This window comes from Panthera pardus, unplaced genomic scaffold (assembly GCF_024362965.1).
Source record: "Panthera pardus isolate Hobbes unplaced genomic scaffold, ASM2436296v1 HiC_scaffold_24, whole genome shotgun sequence".
In the NCBI taxonomy this organism is placed as follows: domain Eukaryota; kingdom Metazoa; phylum Chordata; class Mammalia; order Carnivora; family Felidae; genus Panthera; species Panthera pardus.
In genome coordinates, this window is record NW_026526810.1 from 139,974,116 (window position 1) to 139,993,732 (window position 19,617).

Sequence of the window (19,617 nt, forward strand, 5' to 3'; positions counted from 1 at the left end):
TCACTGGCCGCATTCTTGTTGGAGGGGTCCACTGCCTGTGCTCCCACCAGTGCCTCGTCCAGTGCACCATGGAGGATCCCAGCTTATGTGGCAATGGCAGTTCCTGTTAGTGTCGCACGACCCTCTGTGACTGCATTTCTCTGGGATACAGTCATAATTCAGCTGAGCCACACGGCGACTGCAGTAGGTGTCCTGACAGATGTTTCCAGGAACACATGACATATCAGTTTTCACATGACCAATATCGGTTGTGCTATGACATGAACCCAGCCGCAAACACCAGAACCCTGAGATCTCAGATGGATGGAATCCAACATGCTTTTGCAGCTGAGGGAGATGTGTGATATTGCTACACTGCAGCCTTCCACAAGGCACGTCTGTGTGGGAACAGGGTTCAGTGTTGAATTCCCCGGGGTCTTCTGCAGTGTCCATGTCGGCTGCTTTTTTGATTTATGGTCTAGCAGACATCTTCACCTTTCCAGAATTTTTGCAAAGATTTCTTGACAGTGCATAATGCAGTGAGTGCAGTTCCCATGATAGCAGCAGCCCTCTTCAGTGCACGGGGTTCCATCTTGCATATGGAAGTCATCAGGGCCTGACAAGGACACCCCACGGCAGGATTCTGGAAGATCACATATATTTTGGATTGGCCTGCCAAGTGTCCCAGCATCGAAATCGGTGCAGTTTGTATAGCATCTGCCTGTATTACATTTGTCCCCAGAGGTTAAAATACAATCACTCATACAGCATAGATTGCTATAGAACTGCTCTAAGGAGCTGCAGTCACAATGCTTGCCTGGGTCAACTAAGTAGTTTCCGAAATGATTGTGGGTCAGACTTTTATTTCAATGCACCATTCAGTTGTTGAAGAGGCACTTGCCTAATATGCCACTAATTTTGTGCTGTATATGAATGAAGGAACACTTCCTGAAAGCTTCAGGTATACAAGAGAATTGGGTCCTAATGCAGTTGGACCTTTTCTGGCAAGCATATTCATCAGTGTCAACCCACAAACCAATATTTTTTGCAATCTGATGTGTTGCTATGACAGACAAGAGTAAATAATATCTGCCTAAATAACCCATCACGATGGGGCTTTGTGGATGGCATATACTTCATACAACTGGACTGAAATTAACTTCATGGGATCCATTTCGAATCACAACTAAGGATGAGTGGGGTTCAAGAATTCAAAAACCCTTGGACTCATAGTATCGAAAAAAACGGACTCTGATGCAACACATATTTGCCCATGTTAGCTGGATCTCTCTCATTATAAATTATCATGAAACCAATATAGTAACTTACATGAATCCCATGAAACAATGAGTCAATTAAGCTAACTAGCCTTATTAGGAATTGGGCACCTTTTGACCTGTGGTTGAACACACTATATATTGTTTTGGAACTGAGAGCAGAATTCCGTGATGGGATGACTACAACTTACTAGAGATCCTGAGGACTGTACTGACATTTCCTTGAGGAACGGGGGTCCCTATGCTCCTTATATCCCAGGTTATAAGTAGGTCCCGTTGCATTGGTGTCTGCCACTCTCTGAGAAACAATGTGTTCAAATGTTGGGAATCGCTGATGTGTCTGATTTCATAGGCAAGGTCATCCTACTTCATGATACCTTCAAGGCCCTGATAGCACGTGTCCATGGAGACCATGGAAAGAGGAATCTCCTCCAGGTAGCCGAGGTAGTAACAGTCTGGAGGCATGGAGGGGTAGTCCATCTGCAAGTCTCCCTGATCATCCTGAGTGATCATCAGCAGATGTCTGGACCTAAAGGGTTTCCTTGGCCACATGTGGATAACGTGTCTTTTGTCCCAAAACACAGGCTACAGGACAGCCAACCAGTCATCTGAATGCCCTTGCCATTGTGCAGCTCCTTCTTTGTAATTACCACCTCAAGGAGATGTAGCACCATGAGGGACGACCTTGAGAACCCTGGACAGGAGCCAGCACTGCCCAGAATGCAAACTGCAAGAGGGATGCCCTCAAGGTGACCTGGCCCTCTGCCACCCTCATGCCCCTGCTCAGGGACATCTGCCAGTGAGAGTGGATAAGTGGAGGATCCTCAGCAAAGTGAGGTCTAGGCCATCTGACAGAACAGAGGGCTGTACCAGGTGGCCAGTCCCCTGCACCTGGGATCCACTTGTGGGTTTAGGTAACAGTCCCAGGGTGTGGCATTGTGTGACCCTGCACAACAGTTCAGCTGGGGTGGATGTGGGAGAAGTAGGTGAGCCAGTTCAAGCCGTGCTCACATAGACGTAGTAAGGACTTGGACCCAGAGACATGGCTGTATTCAACACATTCCATCTTTCCTCCAGCTAGTGAATATGGGATATGAAATTTTAACACCCTGAACTTCTCTACCAATTCCATGTCCTGTGGTACTGCTGGGTCACTTTCTATGGATGACTGCTTTTCCTCATTATGGAGACCAATGCTTCCTACTTCCTTGGGATGTGGAGGTGGACATTGTCAATTTTACCTTTATAGGTGACTAAAAAAATAGCTTCGTCGTTTTTCATGTCTCATTCTGGTTAGACATTAGTTTTCAAGCCATTTGATCCTTTGGTTTTTGGTTTGAAGCTTCCTCTGAGTTTACTGAGGAAACATTTCCCAGTATTCTGTCATGATTGGTGAAGTACAAGGTTGTATTTTAGTATTTTTTTTATGCCAGCTGGGGAGAACAGAAAGTACTGCTGACCGTGTGTGAGCCCCAGGGGTTTTCCGCTCTAATCCCTTATTGGGGTTCTTTCCTGGCCTCTGGCAGTCTCCTCCCATGCATGTGTGGTTCCCTCCTCAGCTGGAGATGCCAGGGAGTGGAGGTAACTTTGGCAGCTTGCACCGTGGAGTCTGCACATGATCAAAAGACGTTATCAACCATGGAACTCCCTTGTTTGATTAAATATGCTCTCCTTTAAAACCCCCTGCGTCAGGGAGAAACCTCAGAGTTGGCTTTTGGACAGGAGTCTGCATTCTTACCAGTGGCTGGCTTTGTGCATAAAGCTCAAATTCCTTTCCTACCAAAACTCAAACTTTGAATGTTGACCTTTCCAGCAACAGGTAGCTGAATTCGGGATTTGATAACAATAAAACAGAGTGGAGTGGCAGTTGCCAGGCGCTGGCAGAGAGGCGCAATGAGGGTTAGATATCAAGGTGTGTGATATTCTGTTATGCAAGATGACTAAGTTCTAGAGGTCTTCTCCACAACATTACATGTGTACTTAACAATATTGTACTGTACGGTTAAAATTTAGTGAAGAGGGTGGATCTCAGTTTCAGTGAGATCTTACCACAATACACGAGTTTTGCTTCTTACACAAAGTATGCATGGACACACACTCTGTACTGATAAGTGAAAATAATTTAAAAAAATGTACATACTTTGGATCCTAACCCTGGGGATATGCCATTTACAAGTATCTTCTTCCATTCCATAGGTTGTCTTTTAGTTTTGTTTATTGTTTCCTTCACTGTGCAGAATTTGCTATTTTGAGGTACTCCCAAGAGTTCATATATGTATGTATTTAATTTTCTTGTAATATTTTTAATTTAAATTTAAGTGTGTTAACCTACAGTGTAGTATTGATTTCAGGTGTAGAATTTAGTGATTCATCACGTACATATAACACCCAGTTCTCATTTCAACAAGTGCCCTCCTTAATGCCTATCTCCCTTTTAGCCCAACTTCCCCACTTCCCCTCAGTTTGTTCTCTGTATTTAAGTCTCTTCCTTTTTCTTCCCTCTCTGTTTTTCTCTTATTTTATTTTTCCTTCTCCTATGTTGTGTTTCTTATATTCCACATATGAATGAAATCATATGATATTTGACTTTTTCTTACTGACTTATTTCACTTAGGTTAATACGTTGTTGTTCCACACACATTTTCATTCTTTTTGATGGCTGAGTAATATTCCATTGTATATATTTACCACCTCTTCTTTATGTGTTCATCTCCTGATGGATATTTGGGCTCTCCCACAATTTGCTTGTTGTTGATAGGGCTGCTATAAACATTGGGGTCCATGTGCCCCTTCGAATCAGCATTTTGGTATCCTTTGGATAAATACCTAGTAAAACAATTGCTCGATCACAGGATAGTTCTATTTTTAATTTTTTTCAGGAATCTCCACACTATTTTCCAGAATGGCTGCACCAGCTTTCATTCCCACCATGTTAATTTCAGCCATCCTGACAGGTGTGAGGTGTTATCTCATTGTGGTTTTGATTTATGTTCCCTGACGAGGAGTGACAATGAGCCTCATTACACGTGTCATTTCGCCATCTGGAAGTCTTCTTTGAAAAATGTCTATTCATGTCTTCTGACCATTTCTTCACCAGATTATTTGTTTTTTTTTCAGTGTCGAGTTTGAGAAGTTCTTTATAGATTTTGGATACTAAGCCTTTATCTGATAATGCCATTTGCAAATATCTTCTCCTATTTTGTCAGTTGCCTTTTAGTTTTGTTGATTGTGTCTTTGCTGTACAGAAGCTGTTTATCTTGAGGTCCCAATAGTTCACTTTTGCTTTTGTTTCCCTTGCATCTGGGACATGTCCAGTAAGAAGCTGTTCTGACCGTGGTCAAAGAGTTTGGTGCCTGTGTTTTCCTCTAGGATTTTGATGGTTTCCTGTCTCACATTTAGGTCTTTCATCCATTTTGAATTTGTTTTTGTGTATATTGTAAGAAAGTGGTCCAGTTCCATTAGAGTATCCTGTTGCTGTCCAGTTTTCCCAACACCCTTTGTTGAAGGGACTGTCATTTTTCCATTTGATACTGTTTCCTGTTTTGACGAAGATTAGTTGACCATATTGTTATGTGTCCATTTATGGGTTTTCTACTCTGTTCCATTAATCTATGTGTCTCTTTTTGTGCCAGGACCGTACTGTCTTGATGACTACCGCATTGTAATATAGCTTGAAACCCAGAATTGTGATGCCTCCATTTTTTTCTTTTTTAGGATCGCTTTGGGTGTTCAAGGTCTTTTGTGGTTCCATGATAATTTTAGAAATATTTGTTTTAGCTCTGTGAGGAATGCTTGTATTATTTGACAGGGATATTTGCATTGAATTATTTGCATTGAATGTCTAGATTGCTTTGGGTAGTATCAACATTTTAACAATGTTTTTTTGTTTTAATCCATGTGCATGGAATATTTTTCCATTTCTTTGTGTCTTCTTCAATTTGTACCATAAATGTCCCAGGTTTTTCAGAGTAAAGCTCTTGTAACTCTTTAGTGAGGGTTATTTCTAGGTATCTAATGTTTTTTTGTGTAATTGTAAATGGGATAAATTCCTTGATTTCTCTTTCTCCTTCTTCATTATTGTTGTATCGAAATGCACAAATTTCTGTATGTTGATTTCGTATGCTGCAGCTTTACTGGTTTATTGTATCAGTTCTAGTGGGGTTTTTTTGGTGGAGTTTTTTAGGTTTTCTGTATGTAGTATAAAATTCAGCTCCAAAACTGAATAATCCTATTAAAAAATGAGCAGAAGGCATGAATAGACTTTCCAAAATGCAACATACAGATGGCCAATAAACACATGAAATGATGCTCAACATCACTCATCATCAGGGAAATATAAATCAAAACTACAACGAAATATCAACTCACTCCTGTCAGAATGACTAAACTCAACTACATAAGGAACATCAGGTGTTTGTGAGGATACAGAGAAAGAGGAACACTTTTGCACTGCTTGTGGGAATGGAAACTGGTGCAGCTTGTTTGGAAAACAGCATGGGCATTCCTCAAAATGCTAAAAATATAACTACCTTATGACTGATCAATTGAACTACTAGGTATTTACCCAAAGGATACAAAAGTACTAATTTAAAGGGGATTGCAACTCTATATTTATAGCAGCCCTATCAAAAACAGCCCAGCTATGGAAACAGCACAAGTAAGCATTGACTCATAAATGGATAAAGTATATGTGGTATATCTACACACACACACACACACACACACACACACTCATACTCATACACTGGAATGTTTCTCAGCCCTGAAAGGAATGACATTTGCTATTTGTAATGATACGGATGGAGTTAGAGAGTATTATGCTAACTGAAACAAGTGAGAGAAAGACAAATATATGCTTTCATTCATATGTAGAATTTAAGAAACTTCAAATGGGAAATGGGACAAAGAAGAGAGAAGAGCTACACCAAGAAATAAACGTTTTTCAATGTTTTTAAATTTATGTTGAGATAGAATGGGGCGAGGAGCAGAGGAAGCGGGAAGGAGAATCCCAAGCAGTCTCTTTGCTGTCAGTGCAGAAACCAAAATGGGGCTTGATCTCAGAATCCATGATATCAAGACATGAACCCAAATCAAGAGTCTTAGGCTTAAGCCATGGAACATATAAACCCAACAAAACAGATTCTTACCTATACAAAACAAACTTATGGTTACCAGAGGGAACGTGGGAGGAGGTTTGGGGAAGTAGGTGATGGGGTTGCAGGGCCGCACTCATAATGAGCACTGGGTGTTGTATGGAAATGTTGAATCGCTATATTTTACACCTGAAAGTAATACTACATTGAATGTTTACTATGTGGAATATGAATAAAATCTCAAATGATGTATTTACAGTGTCTGCAAATGGCCTTCTTGGCATACAGCCCATGAAGAAACATTTATTCCAGAAAATATACTGACAGACGGCAAAGCTAGAATTTTGAGCTAAGGTATGTGCCTTTCCTTCCCCACCCCAGCTCAGCAAATGGAAACTCCAGTGCAAGGAGCTGGGACTATAGGCATGTGCTACTCAGCCTGGCTGCAACCTCCCCTCCAGACTGTTGCAACCAATACCAGGGTTCCTGGTGACCAGCTCCTGTTCAGAGGACTCTTTCCCAGAGGGACAGGATGTCAGTGGCCCTAAGCTGTTTGCTGTTGAGGCCAAGCCCCAGCAGGTGCCACTGAGATGTGGGACTCACTCATTGTTTGCAGCCCCACTCCCAGGATGGAAACTCTGCCCTGGACACAGTCCACTCGGGATGCTGGGAGCCTGGTCGCCCCAGACCTGACTTGTACGGCAGGGGTCTCATGCCACTAGGACAAGCAAGTCTCAAAGAAGTGCAGCTGCCACTCACCCCTAAACTGATCCCTCATTTTGTCCCCACCTGCAGCTGCAGAGTTTTGCCCAGGGCAGGGGGGAGCTGGAGCAATCCACTAAACCAAGGTGCAAATCTGTTTCAGTATAACTGACTTCATTTACAGATGAGGGTGAGGAAGGTCTGGGCCTCATGTTGTGGGAGAGTCAGGTGCAGGAGACAGATGGTTTCAGTGGAGTATTCCTAACCTACTCCTCCTCACCTGCAGGAGAGAGCCAGAGCCAGGGACAGTGGAGGGAACAGCTCCTGTCAGAACACATGTCAGATTATGGCCTCAACAACTCTCCATTCAGAGGGGTCCGAGTTTGTAGGGTTTAGTCTGTGGAGAGTTGAAACATGAGAGCATTGTTGAGCGCAGGACAGCATTCAACATGAGGCAGAGGAACTTATCATGTGAATGTTGGGCAGAAAGAGATAAAGAAACCCAGCCAAACACTGTCATCTGGGCTGGCTGTGTGAATGTCCCAGGCCACACCACCTCTGTAGTCTTTGAGACGACTTCCCTTCCCTCATATCATGTCTTTGAGGTTCTCCTAGTTTCAATTCTGCATCAATAGTGTCACATTTCTGTGGCAAAGCATCCCATTGATGGAAGTTTCATACTTGGTTTATTCCTTTTTATTTAGAAAGACTTTTGCCTTATTCCTAGCTTCTAACACTAAGATGCTATAAATATTTACACACCATTTATTTTGTGAGCATGGGATTTCACTCTGGAGCAGACACTCGGGAGTGGTATTTCCAGGTTACATGTTAAGTCATCCATGTATAATTTCATAAGCAACAGCCAACAGTTTTCCAGAGCTGGTGTTCGTGTTTCATTCCTACCTGCAGTGTTTGAGGCCCCACGTGTGCTGGATGCTCACCTGGATGGTGTTGCCAGTGTTCCCTTCATACCTGAGCCCTCAGGATGAGTGCATAGGGCATCTATTGCATTCTTGATTTGAATTTCCTTGACAGTTGATGGTGTGAAGAGTCTTTTCCTGTCCTTACCTAATGTGTCTATAACCTCTAGGACGGGATGTTTACTACGCAAGGCTGTGCTTGTTTTATAGAGTGTTGTTTCCTTTCTTCCTATTGACTGTTGAGGGTTCTTAGCATATTCGGGATGCAAGTCCCTTGGTGGTTATGCAATTTGTGAATATTGTCTTTTCCTCCGTAACTTGTCTTACTACTATTGATTGCCACGTGTTCAGAAAAAAAATTATTTGATTTTCACAAAGCCCATTTATACTATTTCTTTTTATGGGCCTTTGGTTCTTAGGTATAATTTTGGTTTTCATAATGATTGATTGCTTGTGACTGATAATTTTTTTTTTTAATTTTTATTCTTGAGACAGAGAGAGAGAGAGAGTGCAAGTGGGCGAGAGGCAGAGAGAGGGAGACACAATCAGAAGCAGGCTCTAGGCTCCAAGCTGTAAGCATAGAAACTGACACGGGGCTCAAACCCATGAACCGTGAGATTGTGAACTGAGCTGAAGTCAGATGCTTAACTGACTGAGCCACGCAGGCACCCCAGTAATTTCTTGATTTACAATATAACTAAAATCTTTTTTTTTTTTTCTGGTGTCTCTCAATGCTGACTTGTTCGCTAACTGGTCTCTGGTCTCTGTTGTTTGTTTTTAAGTTTATAGTGTGTAGTAACTCATTTTCATGGCATGGTTTTTTCATAATATATGGAAATTCTGTTCTCATGCTGAAATTGAACTCAAGTTTCACAAGATATGCTGTGTGTGTCTTTTTGGACAGATTGTTTATCAGATTTGATAGATGTGCTCCGGGGCCAAAAAACACGTTAACCTTTCCAAGTTTTGGGGTTTCTATATGTGTCAGGAGCCATTGAGCTCTGTGCCCACAACCAAGTTCATGACTCAAGATGTTTCCTTCACAATTCTATGCGAAACGCTGACAATTCATTCTGTGCATTGTCACTGTCAGACACTTCATGAATAGAACACATGAAACTGTTTTATCATTTCCTGCATTTATTTTTTGTTTTGCATGTTTGGGAGTATAAGATTTCTTCTTCCTTCCAAGGGGAGCTCATACAGCATTTGTGGAATTATTCCAGGCTTCTCATGTCCTAATGCTTTTGCAACGTGCTGTACAGTGTTTCACTAAGTGCATATTTAGGTTTATTTGTACTCTGCCACTTTGGGTGATAGGAGCCCATGAGACAGGCTGCACCATATGGGTTTTTATTTGTCCCCATGTAAGTGATCGGTCAATTTGAACATTTATAGAACACATAGCCCCTCACTTTCATGCACCAGAAACAGGGGACATGCTTCTTTTCAAAGAGAAGGGAAAGGAATAAAAGGGAGTGGAGCCAGCAAGGTCGTGGGAGGAAACCCAGAGCCTGGCAGGAATGGTCATCTCTCCACACTTTTCAGTCCTGCAGATGAGGGTCCCTGCTGTGGTCCAACCTGGGTTCTTGTGCAGGTGTCTGGACAAGTTGCCCATGGGGTGTCGGCACAGTGGAGTTGGGAAGGGCAGCTGTGGTTTGAATTCCAGCCCACCTGGAACCACTGTAAAAGTCATGAGTATGTTAATTAATGTCCACTAGCAGTTAGGGATAAAATGAGTAAATGCAAGAAGTTAGACTCACTACCTTAGATTCCATGTTCACGACAATTTGTGACAATGTTTCTCCCTTCCTTTTTTTCCACTTTTCTAACTTTTTAAGTTTGTGTTTAAATTTTTATTAGATTACATACTGTGTGATATTAATTTCAGTAGTAGAATTCACTGATTCATCACCCACATTCATATCCAGTACGCATCAGAACACTTGGCCTACTTAATCCCCATCATCCATTAACGCATCCCCTACACCCCTGTCCTCCAGCAACCCTCAATTCGTTCTCTATCCTTGGAGTCTTTTATATTTTTTCTTGCTCTTTTTTTCCCTTTCCCCTATGTTCATCTGCTGTGTTTCTTAAATTCCCCATATAAGGAAATAATATCATGCTTGTCTTTCTTGGACTGCCTTATGTCACTTAGCATGATATCCTCTAACTGCGTCAACATCTTTGCAAATGGCAAGATTTCATTCTTTTTTATGACCGAATAATATTCTAGTCTATACATATATATGCATATTCATCACTCGGTGGACTTTTGGTCTCTCTCCTCACTTTGGCTCTCATTGTTAATGCTGCTATAAACATTGGGGTGCATGTGCCTCCTCAAATCAGAATTTTTGTATCCTTTGGGTGAATACCTAGTAGAGCAATTACTGGAGTACAAGGTAGTTTCAGTTTTAAGTATTTAAAGTGTTTTCTGGAATGGCCACACCCCTTTGCATTCCCACCAAGAGTATAAAAGGGTTCCATTTTCTCCTCATCCTCATCAATATCTGTTGTTTCCTGAGTTGTTAATTTTAGCCATTCTGAGAGTTGTGAGGTCCTATCTCATTAAGTTTTGATTTGTGTTTCCCTGTTGTTGAGTGATGATGAGTATTTTTCATTAGCCATCTGGATGCTTTGTTTGGAAAAGTGTCTAGTCATGTCTTCTGCCCATTTCTTCACTGGATTGTTTGTATTTTGGATGCTGGGTTTGATATGTTCTCTATAGATTTTGGATAGAAAGGCTTTATGAGATATATCATTTGCAAATACATTTTTCAATTCTGTAGGTTTCCTTTTAGAGTAGTTGATTGTTTCTTTAGTTGTGCAGAAGCTTTTCATTTTGATGAGGCCCTGGCTGTTAATGTTTGCTATTGTTTCCTTTGCCTTCTGAGACACGTCTAGTAAGAAGTTGCGATGTCCAATGTCAAAGAAGTTGCTGCCTGAGTTCTCCTCTAGGATTTTGATGGTCTCCTGTCTCACATTTAGGTCTTTCACCCATTTTGAATTTATTTTTGTGTATGGTGTAAGAAAGTGGCTCAGTTTCATTCTTCTGCATGTTCTGGTCCAGTTTTCCCAACACCCTTCATTGAGAAGACTGTCTTTTTTTTTTTTCCCATTACATAGTCTTTCCTACTTCATTCAAGATGAGGTGACCATACATGTGTGATATCTGGGCTTACTAGTCTGTTCTATTGATCTGTGTGTCTCTTTTGTGCTTGTAGCATACTGTCTTGATGACTACTGCTTTGTAATATACCATGAAGTCTGCAATCATAAAGTCTCCTGTTTCTTTGTGTAGAATAGACATGTCAACAATACTTGCTCCTTCAATCCTGAACATTGACTGTGTTTCCATTTCTTTGTGTCATCCTCAGTTCTTTCATCGTGTTTGTATTTTTCAGAGTATAGATCTTTTAACCCTTTAGTTATCCTATTATTTTTGGTGCAATTGTAAAGGGGATGGAATTTTTTTGGATTTGTCTTTCTGTTTCTACATTATTACTGTATACAAATGCAATAGATTTTTGCATGTTGATTTTGTATCTTGTTACTTTGCTGAATTTGTGTATCAGTGCTTGCAATATTTTGGTGGATTCTTGGGTTTTCTATATAGAGTGTCATGTCATTGTGAAGAGTGAACGTTTGACTTCTTTCTTGCCAATTTGAATGCCTTTATTTCTTTTTGTTGTCTGTTTGTGAGGATAAGACTTCCAGCTATGTTAAGTAGAATGATGGGAGTGGGCATCCCTCTTGTGTTCCTGACAGTAGAGGAAAAGGTTTTTTCCCTACTGTGGATAGTACCTGTGGGGTTTTCATATATGGTCTTTATGATGTTAAGGTGTGTTTCCTCTATGCCTTGTTGAGGGTTTTTATTAAGAAAGGTTGCTGTACTTTGTCAAATGCTCTTTTTCACATCTATTGAGAGGATCATATAGTTTTTATCCTTTATCTTATCGATGTGTTGTATGACATTGAGTCATTTGTGAATATTGAACCACCCTTACAACCAAGGAATGAATCCCACCTGATCGTGGTAAATGATAATTTTAACGTATTTTTGGATTCAAGCTGCAATTATTTTCTTGATAATTGTTGCATCCATGCTCATTAGGGCTAGTGGCTTTTAAGTCTCCTTTTTAGTTGGGTTTTATTTGATTTGGAACCATGGTCATACTGTTCTTATAGAATGAGTTTGGAAGTTTTCTTTCCATTTCTATTATTTGGAACAGTTTGAGAAGACTAGAATATTCTATGCTACTTAAATAGATTATTTACACTCTTCTTTAAATATCAGGTAGAATTCACCTGTGAAGCCATCAGGCCCTGGTCTTTTGTGTTTCAGTAGAGTTTTGATTACGGATCAATTGCTTTGTTCATTATCAGTCAGTTCAGGTTTTCTGTTTCTTCCTATTTCAGTTACTGTAGTTTACATTACTGTAGGAATTTATCCAGTTCTTCCAGATTGACCAGTTTGTTGGCATATAAATTTCCAAAATATTTTCTTCTAATTGTATTTCTGTGCTATTAGTTGTGATCTCTTGTCTTAAATTTGTGGTTATATTTACTTAGTCTTTCTCTTTTGTTTTTGGCAAACCTGGCCTTGGGTTTATCATTTTTATTTATGATTCCAAAAACCAACTTATATTTTCATTGATCTGTCTAATGTTTTGTTTGTTTCTTTATCATTTGTGTGCTCTAATGTTTTTTATTTACCTTCTGCTGGCTTTAGGGTTCATTTGCTGTTCATTTTCTAGCTTCTTTAGTTGTGAAGTGGTTGTGTGTTTGAGATTTTTCTTCTTTCTTGAGTTTGGCCTGTATTGCTATATATTTCCCTCTTCCAACCACTTTTGCTGCATCCAGATGGGGCACTGGCATGTTTTCATTTTAATTTGCATCTATGTATTTTTTATTGCTTCTCTAATTTCCTGAAAACCTCATTAATTCTTTACCACAATGTTCTTTAACCTTAGGTATTAGTGGTGTTGCCAAAGTTCTTGTGGTTGACTTCACGTTTCATAGTGTTTGGTATGAAAATGTACATGTATGATCTCAGTCTTTTTGAACTTGTAGTGAGCTGATTTATGACATAGTATGTGATCTGTTGTGGAGAATGTTGCATGTGCAGTCAAAAAGAATGAGTATTCTGTTGCTATACGGTGGAATGTTCTGAATATATCTGTTAAGTCCATTTGGTCCAGTGTGCCTTTCTAAGCCATTGTTTCCTTATTAATTTTGGCTTAGGTGATGTGTCCATTGTTGTAAGTGGAGTGTTGAAGTTCTCTATTATTATTCTTTTATTATTATCAATAAGTTTTTTGATGTTTCTTATTAATTGATTTATGTATATATCAGTGCTTACCCTTTTGGTGTATAAATATTTAAAGCTTTATATCTTCTTGTTGGATAGACCCCTTCATGATGATGTACTGACTTCCTCATCTCTTGTAACAGACTTTGGTTTAAAATCTAGTTAGTGTGATATGAGTATGGTACTACACCTTTCTTTTGATGTCCATTAGCCGGATAAATTGTTCTCCCTCCCCTCACTTTCCATCTACAGTTGCTTTAGGTTGAAAATGAGTCTATCGTAGGTAGTGTACAGAAGGTCTTGCATTTTTTTAATCCATTCTGATATCCTTTGTCTTTTGATTGGACCATTTTTCCCTTTTACATTCACAGTGATTATTGATAGATATAAACTTTTGCCATTGTGTTATCTCTAAAGTCCCTGTTTCTGGAGATTTTCTCTGCTTATTTCTAGTCTTTGTTTCTTTTAGTCTTCCTTTTCCACTCAAAGAGTCCCCTTTGATAATTCTTGCAGGGCGCTTGTTTAGAGGCCATGAACTCCTTTGGTTTTTGCTTTTCTGGGAAATTCTATCTCTTCTTGTGTCCGAATGACCCTTTCTGGACAAAGTATTCTTGCTGCATAATTTTCAACTGTGCATGTTGTGGATATCATGTTACTCCCTTCTTGCCTGAAGGTTTCTGTGGATACATCTGCCATAATCTTTTCTTTTGTCTTCCCTGTTTATTTAGTGACCTCTTTTGTCTTGGTGCTTATAGCGTTTTCCTTCTTCTGTGTATTTTACCAATTTCTCTCTGATATGTCTCAGTGTTGGCCTGCTTTTTTAAAATAATGGCATTCTCTGTGCCTCCTAGATGTGTATGTCTGTTTCCTTCCCCATTTTGGGGAATTTCCCATGGTAATTCACTCAGATAACTCTTCTTCCCTTGTTTTCTCCCTCTCCTTCTTCTGGGACTCCTTTGAAAAGAATTTTATTACACATTATGGAGTTGCTGAGATCCCTAAGTATATGTTTGTGAGGCAATACTTTAATTTTCCTCTTCCTTTCTGCTTTATTTCCCCCACAATGTTATCTTCTATGTCACTTGCTCATTCATCTGCTTTACGCCTTGAGGTCATTATATACCATCAGTTTCACATCTTGGTTACAGCATTTAAAATTTCAGCATGCTAGGTTTTAGGTCATTTCTATCTGCAGTAAGGGTTTCCTTCATGTCTCCTATGCTTTCCTCAAGCACAGCAAGTATCCGTATGATAGTTGTTAAAAATTCTATTTCCTTGTGAGAGTTTTTAGAAATTCTGTTTGAGGCATATTAGTTATATGTGCTTTAATAATATCCCTGGCAATGACCTTTTATCGTTTTTTCTTTTGGGATGAATTCCTCCATCATGGTGTATGTCTATGTCTCTGCTTTCTTAAGTGTTTTAGAAAATCCTGTTTTGTTTTCTGCTTCTAGAGTAGTGTCTTTATTGAAAAGTGTTCAATTGCTGTTGAGGGCTTGACTCTTTAGGAAGCATTTGTTGCATATTCTGTGTGCACTGTGGTGTTGTGTATTGGCTGCTCTGTCCCTCAGCTAAGTCCTCTGCAGAGTTTCTCCTTTTCTCCATCGATGAGTGTTTAGACATTGTCCACAATGTTGTGAGTTTTAACCAGGTGAGTTTGTTCTGCCTGTTAAAAGAGGCTAATTCCTATTTCCCCTAGAGGTGAAGCTATGCCTCACTATATGGTCAGTAGACTTGGTGCCTTTGGGGGTATATGTCGTCTTTTGAGGGAGGGGCGCGGTGCTGATCTGGTTTCCAGGCCCTCTTTCTCTAGTAAGGAAGCACCTGAGGAAGGCAAGGGGGGGGGTATAGCTTGGTGTCAGTGGCTTAGCTTCTACTGGGAGGTTCTGTGCTGCTCACTGAATTCTGTCCATGCTGATTGGTGGGAGGAAATATTGGCATCAGCTCCCTGTCTAGTCCCTTGAGTTGGAGTTCCCAGCTTCCCCTGTTCAGGAAGCCCTCCCACAAAGAGAACAATCTGTACCTGTGGGTCCCAGGCTTCCATCAGAGCCCTGCCTTCACCCTGTCTGTGTCCAAACCATTGGCCCACCTGGTGGCACAGGGCTCTTATGTTTTATCTCAGGAGCTCTAGCTGGGTTTGAAAACTCCAAATTATATGAACTCAATATGACTGGGACCCCAGTGATCCTCTGTGAGAGGGTCTCGCTGTGCTGTGGCTGGAGCTGTTTATCCCAGGAGGGCAGTTGCATGAACACTAGGGGCTTGGAGTTCATGGTGAGGAAGAACAAGGAGGCAGCATTCAGTTAGCTGCTCTCAGCAGAGGCTCCTATGCTAATGACCAGGGCAGTGCAATGGTGCCTGTCAGCTCTCCTGCCCCACGAGAGGCAATACACCTTTTACGAAATGCACCCTGAGAAGGGAACTGTCTCTCCCCAAGTCCCCCAGGGGATTTCAGACCACAATGCCCCCTATGCGACTCTGCCTTCCTTCTCCATAGAAGCACAGCTATGCCCACCGGGCTCCATGCCAGTCATGGCATGGACTTCTAAATCTTCAGTCTTTGACCTGCACATTTACAGGAGGTTGACTTGTCATGATTACCTTTATGTGTCATCTTGACTGCATCATGGGTGCCCAGACTCCCCACTGTTTCTGTGGATGTCTGTGATGTGTTCCAGAAGAGACTGGCATTTGTATCCATGGTTTCTGTCTGCCTGGGCATCACCCATTCCATTAAGGTTAAGAATAGAAACTGATGCAGAGGGAGGAGGAATTCCCTCAGTTTTACTTGCCATGTGCATGTTTGAATTGGAACATTGGTCTCCTCTGGGCCTTGTTCTGAGAGTTACATCATCAGCTCTTCACGTTCTGAGACTAAAAACTAGTTCAGCATCAGATGAGAATTACACCACTGGTTTTCCTGGGTCTCCAGCATGTGAGAGTGGAATGTGGGGCTTATCAATGTATTTAGTCATGGAAACCAATGTTCTTTGGTTTCTGTTCCTCGGGAGAATCCTGACTAATACATGGAGATGAATTATCTCTTCTTTAGAGGAATTGGATAAAGCTGTAGCTCATTTAAAGTCCTGAGTAGCAAGTGCCAGGAGGGAAGTGTGTCACATTGTTGGGACAAGTGCTGGGTGAAGATAATGGGGGTCTGGGGGATCCTGTAGTCCTGGCTGCACAGTGAGTGCATCTGGGACTCCTGTAAAGGTTCAGCTGTTGTGCGTCAGGAAATCTGCAATTCACTCATACTGAGAGACAGGAGTAAGCAATGCAAACAACTGTGTCTTTGTGCATGTTAGGGTAGTTTTCCTATGACAACACAGTTGCTAATTCAGAGAGTTAATAGATAAAGACAGAATCCTGTGACCAGAGAGGCTCCCTAGAGAAACTGCTGTGTGGAGAGGAAGCCCCAGACCCTGACAGAAAGCTTCCTTTAACCTCCATCTGCACCTGCTCCTGGGAACACAAAGCAGAATTGTGCCTAGTGTGCGCCCCCTGGTGGTGCTGATCCCCCCTGCAGGGAGGTTTGTGTCTGGGCTCCCAGTGAGGTCCCCTCACCGTGTCACTTGCACAGTAATATGTGGCCGTGTCCTCGGTCTTGAGGCTGTTCATCTGCAGATACAGCGTGTTCTTGGCCTTGTCTATGGAGATGGTGAATCGGCCCTTCACGGAGTCTGCGTAGCCTGTGCTACTTCCATCACTATAAATGCTTGCGACCCACTGCAGCCCCTTCCCTGGAGCCTGGCGGACCCAGTGCATTCCATAGCTACTGAAGGTGAATCCAGAGGCCACACAGGTGAGTCTCAGGGACCCCCCAGGCTTCACCAGGTCTCCCCCAGACTCCACCAGCTGCTCGTCACACTGGACACCTGTAGACACAAGACATCTTGGTCAGGAAACTGTCACACATCCACTCTTTCTCAGTCATGTCCACTCACATACTCAGTGTCTCCCATTCACCGTGAATTACCTTTTAAAAGAGCAACCAGGAACACCCAGCCCAGCACAAACTCCATGGTGAGGTGTGTGTTCTGTGCTGATCACAGAATGGGAACACCTGGGACTCCCGGGGCTGGGGCTCCTCTCCCAGCTGCAGGGTTGGAGCCGGACTGGTTTAATCAGCACAGGGAGGGCCCTATTTGCATATCCTCTGACTATATATCAGGCTCCAGACTTAGATTTGTTTCAAATTTAAAACCAGTGTTTGAGAGGCACTTCTGGATCACTTCTTGCAGAAGGGACTGTGACAGTATAAATAATTCTGATCTGTGAACACAGTGATCTTTTCATCTGTGTTTGCCATTTTACATGTCTTTCTCCCAGCACGTCATGTTTGGTATACTATTTTACTTTTTAGTGAAATTTAATCCTAAATACTTTATTTTGTGCCATATATTTTAATGTGTGTTTATTTTTGTGTGACAGATAGAGGGAAGGAGAGAGAGATCAGAGAGAGAAGGGGACAGAGAATCCCAAGCAGGCTCTGCACAATCATTGCAGACCCTGCCTTAGAATTAAACTCAGGAACCATGAGATCATGACCTGAGCCAAAATCAACAGTAGGCCCTTAACGGATTGAGCCACACAGATGCTCCATTTTGTGCCATTTTCAATTGTGTGATTTTGTTAGTTTTTTCATATACTATGTTTTAGGTGTGTGGAAATACAACATATTTTTGTATGTTGATTTGTACCCTGAACTTTTCCTGAGTTTATTAGTTCTAATACTTTTTTTGTGGAGATTCTAAGGTTTCACTATATGTAAGTTCATGTGATTCTCAAACAAATAATTTTCTTCTTACTGATTTACATGTCTTTATTTCATTTTCTTACCGAATTTTTATGGGTACATCTGCAACTTATAGGAGCAGCAAGCTTTTTCCTTCTTTGCTTCTGTGTTCTTTGTATGGTCTAAGGATTCAATTGACATAAGACAGATCTACAGAAGAGAATAAATTTCATTTTGCATGGGCACAAGCTTCCTAATAATATGACACCCAGAGAATGAAGAAAGTAGGTGGCCCTTGTGCCTTTTAGAAAAAAAAAATGGATTTGTGAAGAGTTAACAAGACAGAGATTTGGGTTTGGGCAAGTCAATTAGTGAGGAATTAACAAGGCTTGTTTGCACAGCCTTCTTGGTGCTAAAGTTCCCATTTCTGGTGTAAGGATGGTTCTCCCATTCTGGTAGAGGGAAAGGAAGTTTCCCAGGAGAGATTTATGTCCTGCTCTCAGGGGGACAAAGAAGGGTCACAGATTGCTTAGACTAGCTGTACTCTAGTGACTTTCCTCCAAATAAGCCATGTGACAAGATGACATACATTGGGTGCCATATTTTACTGGTCTTCATGTTACCATGTGGAATACCTATGTAGGGAATGAGCATCCTTGCCTGGCTCCTAATGTGACAGGAAAAGCTTCAGTTTTTCACTGTTAAATATGCTGTCAGGTGTGGCCTTTTCATCTATGGCCACGATTTTGTGGAGGTAATTTCTTTCTTTCCCTCAGTTGCTGAGATTTTTTAATAATGACAATTTGTTGAATTTTGTCTAGTTTTATAAGTATCAATAGATGATGATCTAGATGATCCACAGATGTGACTGCCTTGTCACATATGACCCTTTCATTGTGTTGTTGCATTCACTATGCTAGGAGTTTTGCATGTATGTCCATCTGAGATATTGGCCTTTAGTTTCCCTTCTTACGGTGTCTTTCGATTTTGCAGTATAGTAAGGTTGGTCTTGTAGATGAGTTGGGGCGTATTCCTTTCTTTTCAGTATTTGGTAAGAGTCTGAGAGATATTGTCATTAAATATCTTTTATATTTTGATATAATTCATAGATAAAGTCCTCTGTTACCAAGCTGACTTTTTTCTTTTGGGGCGGTGTATGATTAGATTTTAGATTCAATCTTACTTGCTTTAATTCTGTTAATTTTCTGTTTCTTCATGTACAGTCTTGCGCATTGTATAACTCTAGAAACTGCCTAGTTGCCCCTTAGTTATCTAATAATGGGTCTATAATTATCTAGGCATTTTCTGTTATTGTTTTTCACTTCTTTGGTATCAGTTATGTCCCCTCCTTAATTCTGATTGTATCTGTTTGAGTTTTACCTATTTCCTAGTAGAGATGCTTTTTCAATTGCATTTAGCTTTCCAGATATCAATTTCAATTTGTTAATTTTTTGTTTTATTACACTTTTTATTCCTTTTATCTGTTCTAATAATTTCTAATATTAGTTGAGTTAATAAAAATGCCAATGAATGTATCTGGGAAATTCTTATTTATATGGTACCACAAAGCTCACAGAAGTGAGAAAACAATCCT

The 19,617-nt window shown here is 40.9% G+C and overlaps 1 pseudogene; it reads right to left on the minus strand.

The window, feature by feature from the left end:
- Window positions 1-1,808, minus strand: LOC128772881 (disintegrin and metalloproteinase domain-containing protein 29-like; annotated as a pseudogene).
- Window positions 1,809-19,617: the final 17,809 nt, after the last annotated feature.